Here is a 12,863-nt window from a genome sequence, read left to right as displayed (position 1 = left end):
TTCAACATTAGTTAATTTTCTTTATTTCGTTATTTTGCACTAATAAAATATTTTCATTAATCTACCTATTCTGCCCCTGGATAGTCTGATAATTATACTTCACAATGTCTTTTTTTAAATTACCCCAATACATTTATTATGTAGAAAATGTAAGATGTCTAGAATACTATATCTTAATTTACCCATTGATTTCTTTTTGTATTATTGTTGCAACATGTATTCTAATATAAATATATATAAAAACAAAATATATTATTTCTCTGTGGATTTTATATATTTAGGTGCACACACATTTATTTTTGTCATTTCTCTTACTCTGAGTTTTTTCTATTTGCTTCTGAGTTAATTTTTATTCTCCTCAAATAAATCTTTCACTATTTCATAAAATTGGTCTGTTGCTAATGACTAATCTCAGTTTTTAAAATTCTAATTTATATTCATTTCTGAAGGATACATGATCTGGGTATAAAATTCTAATTTAGTAGGGTTTGTTGTTGTTTGTTATCTTCTTTCTTTTCATCAATTTAAAGATAATGATTCTGGCTACCATTGTTTCTTTCACTTCTTTGAAAGCAATGATTTCTTCATCTTATGGGTGGTCTTAAACTTTTTCTCTTTTTTATAGTTTTAGCTTATGCTATGATGAAGAATCTTTTGTGATTTTCTTTTATAGTTTTCTTTATATTTATCCTTCTTCAGGTCATAGGATATCCTGGATTGTCCTTTCAGTTTTCTTCAGCACTGATTAAGTTTTTTGCTAATAATTTCTGCAATATCACACTTGTTATAATCTTCCTATACTTTCTTTTCTGAACTCAAATAGCATAAGTGTTAGACTTTTTTTAAATTATAAGTCACATATATCCCATGTTTTTATCTGAACTTCCCATGTATCTTATTTTCCATGCCTTGTTCCAGACACTTAATCTGATCTTTCAGCTTTGTGAGCCCTTATTTAAACTCTTTCCAAACCACCTTTAAGCTTACTTTTTGAAATCTTGAGTTCATTATGCTACAATTTTATATGTACAATTTGTTTTTGATTATTTTTATATGTTCCAGTAGTGTGGTAAAATTCTCAACTTGATTAGCTTCTTACATATTGATCAATGTATGTCAAATTCCATTTGTGCAACTTCTGAACTTTCTTTTATTGTCTGCTTATTACTTCAATATTCTTTCTTCAATAAAACTAATATTTTTATTGAATACTAGATATTGAGTTTGATTATAAGAACCTATCTGTTACTTCATTCTAGTCATCTCATCCTTTGGCAGTCATCAAAAGGGAAGAACATCTTAGTGTAATGATGTACTGAGCTGACCAGAAGCTGGTGTTATATCTTTGTAAAGTTCGTCTTACATTTATTTAGCTCTTTGCAAAATTTAGCTTTCCGGGTTTCCCAACTGAGATTTTCTCTAGGACTATAAAACACCAACATCCTGTCCTGCCTTATATCTTCTTTCTGCCTGATTTCTTAACTTACTACTCAATACAGATTGCTTGGTAACTTCCTCATAGAGAAAAGTGGTACTACTCCTTTCTTTTTTCTTTAGTTTTATAGACCTGTCAAATTTCTCTCTCTTTTGGTAGCACAAAACTCAATTTTTGCCTTCTGAAACTTCTCTGCCCCTTAGCAGCTGGCCTACATTTGCCTTCTCATCTTGTTGACCTTAATCAAGAATTGGCATTTGCAAGAAGGGAAAAGACAGTATTAAAAACTGTTTTTGCTTTAATCAGCTCCTTTTTTTTTCTATGAGCTTCCCTTCAAGCTCTGATTGCTTCAGTTGCTTTCAATGACTTCCTACTGACATCTTTGACTATTGTCCAGTTTTTCCTAATTGTTCTTAACGGTAGCTTTGCTCTGCTATGTGTTGCTCCATTTTATTTAAAAGTGGCAATAGCTTCCTGTGTTTTTTGCCGGGGTGGTGATTAAATTAGACAATATTTAGTGATATTTCATATGTTAATGGTTTGTTTTAAAATAAATAGCTCAGGCTGAAACAGGAGGATGGCAAGTTCAAGGGCAGCTCCAGCAATTTAGTAAGGCTCTAGGCAACGAAGTGAGACCCTGTCTCAAAATAAAAACTAAAAAAGGGCTATGAAAGTGGCTCAATGATAAATTGCCCATGAATATATCCCCAGTACAAAAAAATAAAATGAAATAAAGTAAAGTAAATCACTCAAAACTTTCAGTTCCCTTGTATCACAAGGGAACCAACTTATAACCTTCAGAACATCCTCTCTTGAGCAATTATACTGTGAAATTGTATTCAGATATTCTGCTATTATCATTTAAATTATATGTATTATATAGTTATATTTTAATATATTATTAAGTTATAAGTTTAGTATGTGGCATTTTGTTATAATGTTAAAAAAATAGAAGGGAAAAAATACCACAGGTTATAATAATGTTCTTGGTTCTTAGGGTAAAACCTTATATGAGTGCTTAAAATAGAATCTCAATAATTAAATTATCTTGGATGAATAAAGGATATATATTCAGCAATATAATATAATGAACAGTGAGCCTTGTTAGAATGAGTATTTAGAATCATAGTTCTAACTGTGGGTTAAGAAATTACATAAACAATATGCATACTATATACAAAATATTTCACAAGTGAGGTCAGCCTTAAAATTCCTTACTCAAGCGCCAGATGTTAAGTAGATACTGTGTTAGATGAAGTATTTTTGGATTTTTATATTCAGCACCTAGTTTCTCTTGACATTACACAGTCACTGTTTACAAGAAAAAAACCCATTTTAGGTATTTGATCAAAATTAGGGGTTGGCCTTTCCTGTATGTCTTAGTACCTTCATTCTCAGCAAGCTTTAATTCCATGTTTTCCTCTCATTCCCATTCTCCCACATAATCTTGCTTGAAGTGTATCCCATTTTGTTAGACTCACATTGTGAAATAGCTGATCTGATAAACTGATATAAGATGCATGTTTCAAGAGGAATGCTTTAAACAAGGCTTAATCAAAATAGTCTCAAATAAAATAATCTAATGGTATTATGGTATATATATATATATATATATATATATATATATATATATATATATACATTTTTTTAAAGGAAACATTACTTTTTTCATTAATCATTTGCATGAGCCTTTAAATTATACCTTTCTCATTATAAATATATAGATTTGAATGAATTCTAAAGAAGTTTTTTTCCTCTTAAATCAATTCCAATGTGGGAGATATGTTATAACAATTGTCATAGTAATTAGGATATTCTTATGCTTTGAAGGTTTTCTTTTACCCAAGGTAGCATCTGGTTTTCTTTATTTTGTCAATTGCAATTTCCCAGTTTCAGGACATTTTAACATTTCCCTTCAAATTAAGGTCTTATGAGTGTCTGCCAGGTTTCATGGTTCACAAGCATAATACTATTGGATGTTTTTATTGGGAATTATAAGTTTTTATTTTAAAGTACAGGTTTTTAGGAGGGATTTATTTTTAAATCTATGAAAGAAATGATCCAATTCATTCATATCTATAAATCATTTTATTAACATCTATTCTACAAAGATACATTTGTTTCAATGGTATTGAAAGATGCATTAGAAAACAAACAGTACATGTATTGTTATTTGTATCTAAAAACAACTTTGAAGATATTTTACATGTTCCAGAATAAAACCATAAAAAGATAAGTGAAAGAATTATTAGATCATTCATGGACTTTATCCTCAAAATATATGGTCCTGATATCCTAAGTGTTATAGGCAGATTATTTCTTCTACATAAATTAACAACCACAGAGTGGTATCACTGTGGTTACTATTATTTTTTTTATCTGTCATTAAACACCATGATACTAAATTATGGTATCTAAATGGTATTAATATAAAAATGTCATAACTTCAAAACATTGAAAATCCTTGGTCTAGCTGTTATAACACCATGCCCGTGAAATATAACTTTATGCCTCTTTTACACTGCACTTATGTTTAAATTTAATGCCAACATTTCATTGCTAAGAAACATGTTAAGTGAGGATAGAGACACCATATTTATTGAAGGGCACATCTACATTGGCAGGTGTTTTCTGACTTAAACATTTGTTTCAGATAATATTTTATTCAGGAGCATCTTATCAGCCAAAATGTTTTCTCTTTTTTTTTCCAGTTTTGAAAATTCCAGTTTCCTCACTACATATTCTAAGCTGGAAATGTTTGAGAGGGAATATTCTTTTCCTTTGGTCCCAAATGCTTCAAGACTCTATTGACAGAGAATATTTCAGCTCTTCAGGCAATGAACTTTGTTTTCCAAATGTTATCTCTTTACAAGTAGGCTTCTATATAGAATCTTCTTATTTGGAAACAATTGAAAGGGTATGTAAGTTTACAGGTCAAGGTTAAGGGACCTTACAAGCAAGAACTAGAATATGCTACTTATTAAGACCATTTTCATATTACTTTCAGAAAGACAAATGATTGAGGTTCTCAAAGAAACTGCCTGCTGACAATGTCAGGAATTAACACACTTAATTTTAAATCTGTGCAATTTGACCTTAATTTTTTTTTTTTGTGAACAAAAGTTACACTTTTCACTAATTTGCATTGCTGCTACTTTCATTTTAAATTGGAATTTTTTTATCACCATCCATCTGTAAGATACCTCCTGTTACTAATTTCTGACGTGGATCCTCTCATTAATATGAGATTCACAATTGCATAGATTAAAAGTTATCTGATTATATCTGGCTCATCCCATGTTTTATCATTCTGTTCCTATATTTGATAGATAGTGATTTAACTGTGACAATGTTAGTATATAAAGATACCGAGTCAGATAGTAACTCTTGGAAGAGTAAATTTTAATATATCTGATGACAGTTTTCTTTTACAGGGCTTAACATTACTAGGCGAAGTTTTCTTTTTAGCTATCTTAATAAAGTAGGAAATATAAACTTTGTATTTTTTAAATTTTATAGATAGTAAGGATTTATATGTAAATAGAGTTGAATAAGAATTTAAATGGTTTTCTAATTAAATATTATGCATGCCTAAGTAAAACAATTTTCTTCTTTTCTTTTTATGATTAATTAGTTTGAAAGCTCTTTAAGCAAAAGAAATTTCTGTTACTGATAACAACCTTTGTAAGCACAGGAAACAACATAAAAAAAACATTGAAGACTGAAGACCAAAGGGTGGAGTTGCTGAGAATTAAGAATCCTCTGAAATACATTTTACACAGAAAATCTTAATACTCTTAATTGGTTGTTTAGATCAAGGACAACTAAACAAAACTTCTCAACAAAACACAGGATTGAACTTCAGGGGTCTGTAAGAACTACATTTGAAAGCACCAACAGAGACATCAAGAATTCTCTTTATAATTCCTGATTTACTTTTGTAACTGAGTTGACCAGTGCTAAATTTTGAGTCTACTTGGAAACTCTTAACAACTCTTCCTTCATTTGCTTCAGAATAGAGCATTGTTAGCTGTTAAGTTCCCATCTTTAATACCAAAGATCATATTCAGAATGATTCAAGGGCTCTTGCTGCTGCTGTCTGGTTTCCATAATTACAACAAACTCTATATAGGGTTGTACACAGCTAGTAGTCTCTTCTTCCCCTAGTCTGTTCCAATTTTGGCATTTCTTCCTTGACCAATCAAACATGTTAACTCTGAGGAGAGACATGCACATTGATTAGTGCTTCCTAGACATGGTACCTTTATTTTCTCTTTGGAATAATAAAGATGGCACTCTCTGCTTTCTAAAGTGGTTGGCACAGTGAAAGGGAAAGACATTTTTGTGAAAGTACTTAGCATAGTGCCTAGTCCCTAGAAGGTGTTAATAAATATTGGTTCATTTCTTATTTATTTTCTTTCTCCGAAAAACCTACCTGGCATGATGAGAATTCTTAATGCTCTTGGTAAGAAAAGCTTTGGGGGCAAATGTGTGTCTAGCAGTCCTTAACCATTCCATGTAGGTGAACACCTAACCTTTTTAGACTCCTCCATGTTGTCATACCACCTTAAACTCATCTGTCCTTATGCTGCTCCAAAATTTCTTGCTGTCTGACTTAGTTGAAATTTGAATAATCAGAAACCATAATGTTTTCTTAACAGCACACCAAATGCATCATAGAAGAACAGGAAAAAAAAAAGAAAAGAAAAGGTAGCCTGACAACCCAGATAATTACTGAAATGACCATGGAAAAGTGAAAAGAACTCTTTTCAAAATGGTGAGTTCTATTTGCCCTTTTCTGTTTTTGAGTTGGATGTGCTAGTAGGGTCTCTTAACCTTTTATTACTCAATTTTAGTATCAGAGTATTGAACTAGACCAAGTTCAAAGATTTCTCTAGAGCACTGGTACTATGAGATACTCTAAGAAAAATGAGTCAAGCTCATTTTAGAACTGTTATGACTTGCTACTCATGTGCCCAATCTTGGATCACATTAATCGAGTCTCTTGGAATTCCTGGGAAATAAAACTTACTTACAATTATCTATTTGGTGCCCTCCCACTCACAAGTTATTACTTTTTAAAATTCATTCTCAAAAACACTGGACTATTCCATCTTCAAACAATGCAAACTTTAAGAAAATGGCCATTCTTGATTTCTCAAATTTTTTCTTGAACCTATTTTCCTAAAGAAGGTATCATTTTCCTGGCCTTATTGACTTATTTAGAGTCACAGTGACATTCATTATTATTGGCAGTTGGAAAGAGTGTGGAGAGTGAAGGCAGCCTGTCATCCTAGAACACCTTTTTCTTTTTACCAAATCTTGAAATATGAGACATGTGATTACTAAAAGGTTATTGCTACTTCTCACATTTAACAATGCTTTTTTTTTCTCTTTGTGGATTAATTGTACATTTTTTTTTTCAGTCAACATTAAATTAAATTAATATAAATTTCTAATGAACTCCTATTCCATGTCTTCTAATGCACTGTGCAGGAATGTCTGCCTTTCCTCTCGCTCTTTTGTGGCTGTATTTGCCAAACTTGGGACATCAAGCAGAGGTTTAGAAAGGTTAAATGTTGTAGTCTTTGGTTCATAACATGGTAAAGAGTCCAAGACCAAATTATGCTCTGGAACATAATTAGAGGCCAAGTGACAGAGGGATTCTTGACCTTTCTGTGCCACAAACATCACAGGCCATTTGCCTTCTCTGTTTCCCATTTCCTATTGTGACAAATGGCATATAACTAAATCCTAGAATTTCTCAGTTTCTTTTACATTCTAATCATCCAAAGAATTCTTCAGCTAGTTAATAATTCCTTTTCATCATAATAGAAGCCTTAGAGCATAATTTCGATCACAGTTAAGCATAGTTAAGTCATGCAGAGTTAATTAATAGGCATTTTATGTTTTGTATGTCAAGTATTTTTGTAGGATGAGCCCTGGAATAGGTGTCACAGACATTGCTGTGAGGGTATGCATGTGCCCAGGTTAGGAAGAAATAAATGAGGACTAGGTAAAAAGGGAAAAAATTTGAGAATGTGAGGGGAGATTACTCTAGCTGACAGAGTAGTGTTTCTTTAGAGAGGAGACAACAATTTACATTGTGATTGAAAGAGGTTATGTCAAGTGCTGAGCTGAAGGAATGTGTGAAGTGTACCTGGTGATGAAAGGTGGGAGTTTGGTCTTGAATGTGTCTGGTGGGAATGGAGCAATGGCTGGGGCATGTTTTCAGTCTAAGTGACAGAGGGCAGGTAAATGTAGTTTTTACTATTTCTTCATCGTGAGGATTAATAGTATATAAGTGCCAACTGATGGAAAAGCAGATTTAGGTTCAATATTGAATTTCAGAGGGGTTATCAAAATAAATACTGCATTATTCCACCAGAAAGTCTTAGTAAACAAATAGAGTACTTTATTTCTTTAAAAAAATTTAAAGCCTTGCTTGTTAAATATTAAACTTGACATTTTGATTAGCATGACTGTCAAAATGTTCTCTGTCTTAGGGGTAATTAAACATTATGTGAGAGCATATCCCATTTTCCAGCATAGCTTTTTGATCAATTGTACAGAAATATCACATATAGGAAACATATATAATTTGTTGATATACAAGTCAGAAAATTACACTAATGGTTTTAATTTACATTCAACCCTAGCCTTCTATTTTACAGGAAGAAAATTTGTGCTTCCTTTAATTGCACAAGCAATTAGGCATTTACACTCTAAAAATTAAGAGAAAATGGCTAATTGTGTATGCAACATCTGTGCCCACAACTAACAGTGGCTACAAACAATCCTGCCACCAAAATTCAAGCCAGGGATAAAAAGGCGGCCCCGAGTCATTGCCCTTTTTGAAGCTTGGAACATGCTTTGCTCATAACTTCAGTGGCTTTGAAAGTTCTATTTCTGACAGACGTAAGCATTAGCCTGTAGTGCTCCTTACAGTCTGAAGTACAAATTATTATCATTTAAATAAAGTGGAAATGGTGACAAATTCTGAACAATTTTATTATAAGATATATTATATTTGAAAATTTTCTCTGAAGTATTTTAGACCAATCATGTTGGAAACTTATGTTAATATGAGTGCCTGATTTTTTTAAAGTTACATTTCATGCTCTTAAAGCCCACCCAGAATTTGTCTCTAGTCATTTTACACCACCTCAAATGACACTCTCATATTTACAGCCCCCAAAGTACCACAGGAATTAACTAAATATGTCACATTCACAAAAATTGCTGTAGAAATGAACAAAGGATGAGTTTGTGTCTTTCCACTTAACATGTTTATTTTGTTTATATGCCATTAAATTTATCTTGCATTTTTCTCACCACAGTAAGTAAAATATGCTTTCTGTGTTTAATGTCTACCTTTCAAAGTAGAGTTTGGAAGTAAACAGTGTCCATTTACTAATTAATGTCTCCATTTGTTGTCTCCAAATAAGAGAGAAAGATTTTTGAATACCCTTCCCCAACCTAAATGCCCTTTTAAAATTCAGAGATTTAAAAAACAATCTCTAATAACAGCTGTTAAACACAAAAATCTATGAGATTAAATTTGTTATAAGTACATACTGAAAAAAAAAAAACTCTCTTCTTTTGCAAGAGTGAGTTAGAAGCCCAGAAGAGTGTAGTCAAGCTTAGCCAACAAACTCGTAATTCTACTTTACTCTCTCAGTCTGATATTCTAGCCATTATTTTTGTTGTTTTTCAAAAAATCTAACTACCCTTGCACTTATGTCATAAAAATTCTGCCTTTTTTCCCTTTTTTAATATTTGTATTCAAGACAAACAACAGGAGGTTGAAATCAGGCCATTTAAAAGAAACATCTGCTGACATTTATTCATATGCTACATGTTCCACTTTCATCATTGAATGTAATGATAAACACACATTCCAGTCAATAATGGCAATTCCCAGCCAAGCTTTACAAATGGTCTCTTTAACACCTAAATTGACAGCTCGGGAGATTTTGAGATAGAAGCTAAATATGGTACATTTGGACACTGTTTGCCTAAGTCTAGGATGTCTTGGAGACTTTAATAAGCAGACATACATTATCAAATAGAAGAAAGTCTTGACTGTGCAGGTATTGGAGCAGTGAAGTTTGACACTCGTTGAGCAGATTAAATGCAGAAAAAAAAAAAAAGAAAAATCCTTAAAAACAAATGGCCTCTTCTAAGAGTATAGTAAAATAAAGATCTGGCCCACAGTATGTGTAGAATAGTTTCATTTAAGAGTAAAAACTAATTGCAAATTGTTTAAATTATAGAATTTAACTCTGGCATGCTAAAAAGTTGAATATTTATTTTGCTTCCCAAGTTAATTAAAATAAACCCTTCTCCGAGTTTAAATTATTGTTAGAACATTTTGATAAAATATTAAATGTGTTTCACTTATTGCTTGTAATGAGTAATTATGCCAACTTTTAATGTGCTAAGGATTTCTTTCAAGAATATGCCATAAGTTTTGATTCAGATTCCTAATTTTTCCTTAGAAAGTGGTATATCAGATAAGTCAACTAACAACACTCAAGGTAGCCATTAAAGATCTCATGAAGGATTGAAATTAGCTTTGATCTTTCCTGTGAGGACATGTAAACACATACTCCTCAGAGACATTAAGGATCCCATTTTATGTGTATCTTTTATGCATATTCCTTTACATTTTGGTTCAGATTGATTAACCTTATAACTGAATCATACACTGTGTTCCAGCCAAGCAGAAAAATCACTGCTTTGCCCAGCTTCGTCCTGGGTGAAGAGTTTTTCTTTTCAAAACTCTGCCGTTACTGTGTTTTAAAACAGGTCACTTGCTACTTGACTGAAAAGAATCTAGACATTTGACAAACTATCCTTGCAACATAATGAGAGGTTTGCAAAGTTACCTCATATAATGTCATCTAGAGAACAAGTCACACCAATCTATAGTGCTCCGATTAATGGTATTTTTCTCTGAAATCAGCTCAGTTGAAGAGACAGCTTGAAATTGTTTTTTTGTTTTTTGATTTTGTTTCTCGGTGCAGGACAAATGGGGCTAAATTTGGAATGTCAGATTACGATGTTTTCATCTGCTCCCAAGGCATGTTGAGAAAAGTAGCCAGACAAACCTTAACACCTTATTACCATTCTATGTGGGAAAATAAAAAATTCAGAATCTGAATTTACAGTACTTCATAGTGTGCGCCACAGCCATATAAAACATTTCTTGATTGTGGTGGGTGGAGGACAAGTTGTGAGGACTTCCCAGGGAGGATGATAGAGGTCTGGATCGAAACCACAGTTTCCAGGGTCAGCATTTAGAGTAGTAACAAGTATATTATTAAAAAAACTTTAATAACTCAATTTTTTTTAATAATGTCACCTCTCCCATGAATCTATGGAAACTAGTTCAATGAAATCTTCGTCCAACCACCCACCTTCTGTGCAGTAAAATTATGGTGGATAAACCAATTCGTTAAAGCTTTTGGGGAGAATTTAGAGGAATGAGTTGATTTCTACTAATACTCTGTCCTAAAATCTTTTCAAGTGTGGATGTTTGGCAGGAGTATAACCCAGACCTGCAGCAACTACACTTTGAACAGAGTGCACTTAATGGCAAAAGGGAGAGAAAGTAGTATGCACTCTCTCCCAGGCCCCCAAAGCCAGAGCGGAGTGAAGATGGGACGCCAAATAAATCTGCCAGTGATTACGCTAAAGGAAATTATGATCTTGTTATAGAAACCATTAAAGGAAAACCAGAGTTGGTATGTAAATATTGTTGCATCATTATACCACTGAAAAAAACAACCTAGTGCAACATTAGTATGTTATGCAATTAACAAAATGAAAAATGAGCTGCTTGAATTTAAAGCTTTTAATGTTTTTCAAACAGATAATAAGCATTTTCAACACCAATGTAAAACGTAATAGAAAAGGTCTCTCTCAAAGAATGACATATTTCATCAATACTTACTATGCATTAAGGAGCTAATAGGCGTTTGCCTAGCTCTATTATTGTTGTTTTCTAACTCATCAAACAGCAATCACATATAAACTAAAGCAAGAGGAAGATAAAAGGCTTGCTAGAAGATCAGAACATTTGATATGTGTAATGTTTTAAGAGATGATTGGCCTATATGTGCTATTCTAATTTTGAGAAAAACGGCTTGGGTAGCCAACTTTCTTTAGGCCAAAGCCCATTATTAAGTGCTGTGTAAAATATTTTAAATCCAGAATTACTTAAAAGATATTAATATAATTGTTCAAAACCATAGAATTATAAAATATAATTAAGAATTAATATATTATTCAATATCCTTATTTTTCCTGAAGCACCAGCAATTCTTTTATATATCCAATTATCCCAATAGAACCTAAAACATACTTCAGCAGAATTACTTCAGTGGAAAATGGGAAAATAAAAACTTTTAAAAAATATGCCATAACAGATTGTAATACATTATATGCTGAGCAAGTAATATAATATAAATATGTAAATTTTAACTATCTATTCATATTACTTCGCTGCTGAACAACAAAACCCCACAACTACTTACTGATTAGAAGTCAAATAATTGCTCAATCAAAAACAATTTTATAAAAATGAACTTACATTACCAACAATGAAGCTATTTACTTTGTAGATGATGATGACTTTTCAGTATCAAATTCAGAACAGTAAGGAAAAATTTCATAGGGGGACAATGCAACTTTCATAAATTATATTCTAAATGAATATAATTTACTGTAGGCACTAGAAAGTTAATATGTTCTCTAAAGATTTCTTTAATTTAGTTGTTGCTAATTTATTCACACTAATACAGAAAAAAATACTGCAAAATTTTTCATAACAAAAAAACTGTGCATATCTCTGTGTTTTAGCTGGCATGTGGTTCTACACAGATGGTTTGGGGCTTTCTTTGCTGCAAAACAGATGGGCTTGCACTGTCCCTTACCAATCAAAAGAGAACTCGAAAAATATAGGAATATCTTTACCTACATTGCGTCCTTTAATTCAAGAAATTAAAATGCTTAAAAGTATAAATAACTGCCTATGGAAAATAATTTCTGAAATGGATGTCATATGTTGAAATTATACAGTAACCTAGTTCATGTTTAATGCAAAAAATATAAAAAGTTTGGCTTGTGCATGATACTGTTTGTAACATACAACTATTAACTTAAGAAATTTACAACTATGGAATGACTGCTATCATGTGTTCACCTTGCCTAAAAAACACTGCTGTTTTAAAACTTCAAGTGTAGTTAAGCATATTTCAATTCAAAGTGATCATTCTAGGCAGCATCATCCACTGAACCAAGTTAGCAAACACATATAAGTTTAGTATGCTCATAGCTGACATACTTTTGCAACCAAAATAAAAGCTAAAACAAAGCTCAGTTATCCTGAATGCTGTATTACTTTAATTATTCACAATAGAAA

The 12,863-nt window shown here is 32.0% G+C and overlaps 1 long non-coding RNA gene across 5 annotated transcripts in view; it reads left to right on the top strand.

The window, feature by feature from the left end:
• Positions 1 to 12,863, top strand: part of LOC131424993 (uncharacterized) — a 114,288-nt gene that overhangs the window by 23,703 nt on the left and 77,722 nt on the right. For all 5 annotated transcript variants that reach the window (XR_009228726.1, XR_009228725.1, XR_009228724.1 and 2 more), the window contains one exon: positions 6,097 to 6,212. This is a non-coding gene — a long non-coding RNA (uncharacterized LOC131424993). The remainder of the gene's footprint in view (positions 1 to 6,096; positions 6,213 to 12,863) is intronic.

Source organism: Marmota monax, unplaced genomic scaffold (assembly GCF_021218885.2).
Source record: "Marmota monax isolate L192 unplaced genomic scaffold, Marmota_monax_Labrador192_F-V1.1 WCK01_AAM20220418_F8-fsc00079, whole genome shotgun sequence".
In the NCBI taxonomy this organism is placed as follows: Eukaryota; Metazoa; Chordata; class Mammalia; order Rodentia; family Sciuridae; genus Marmota; species Marmota monax.
This window is presented reverse-complemented; position numbering and strand designations above follow the sequence as displayed.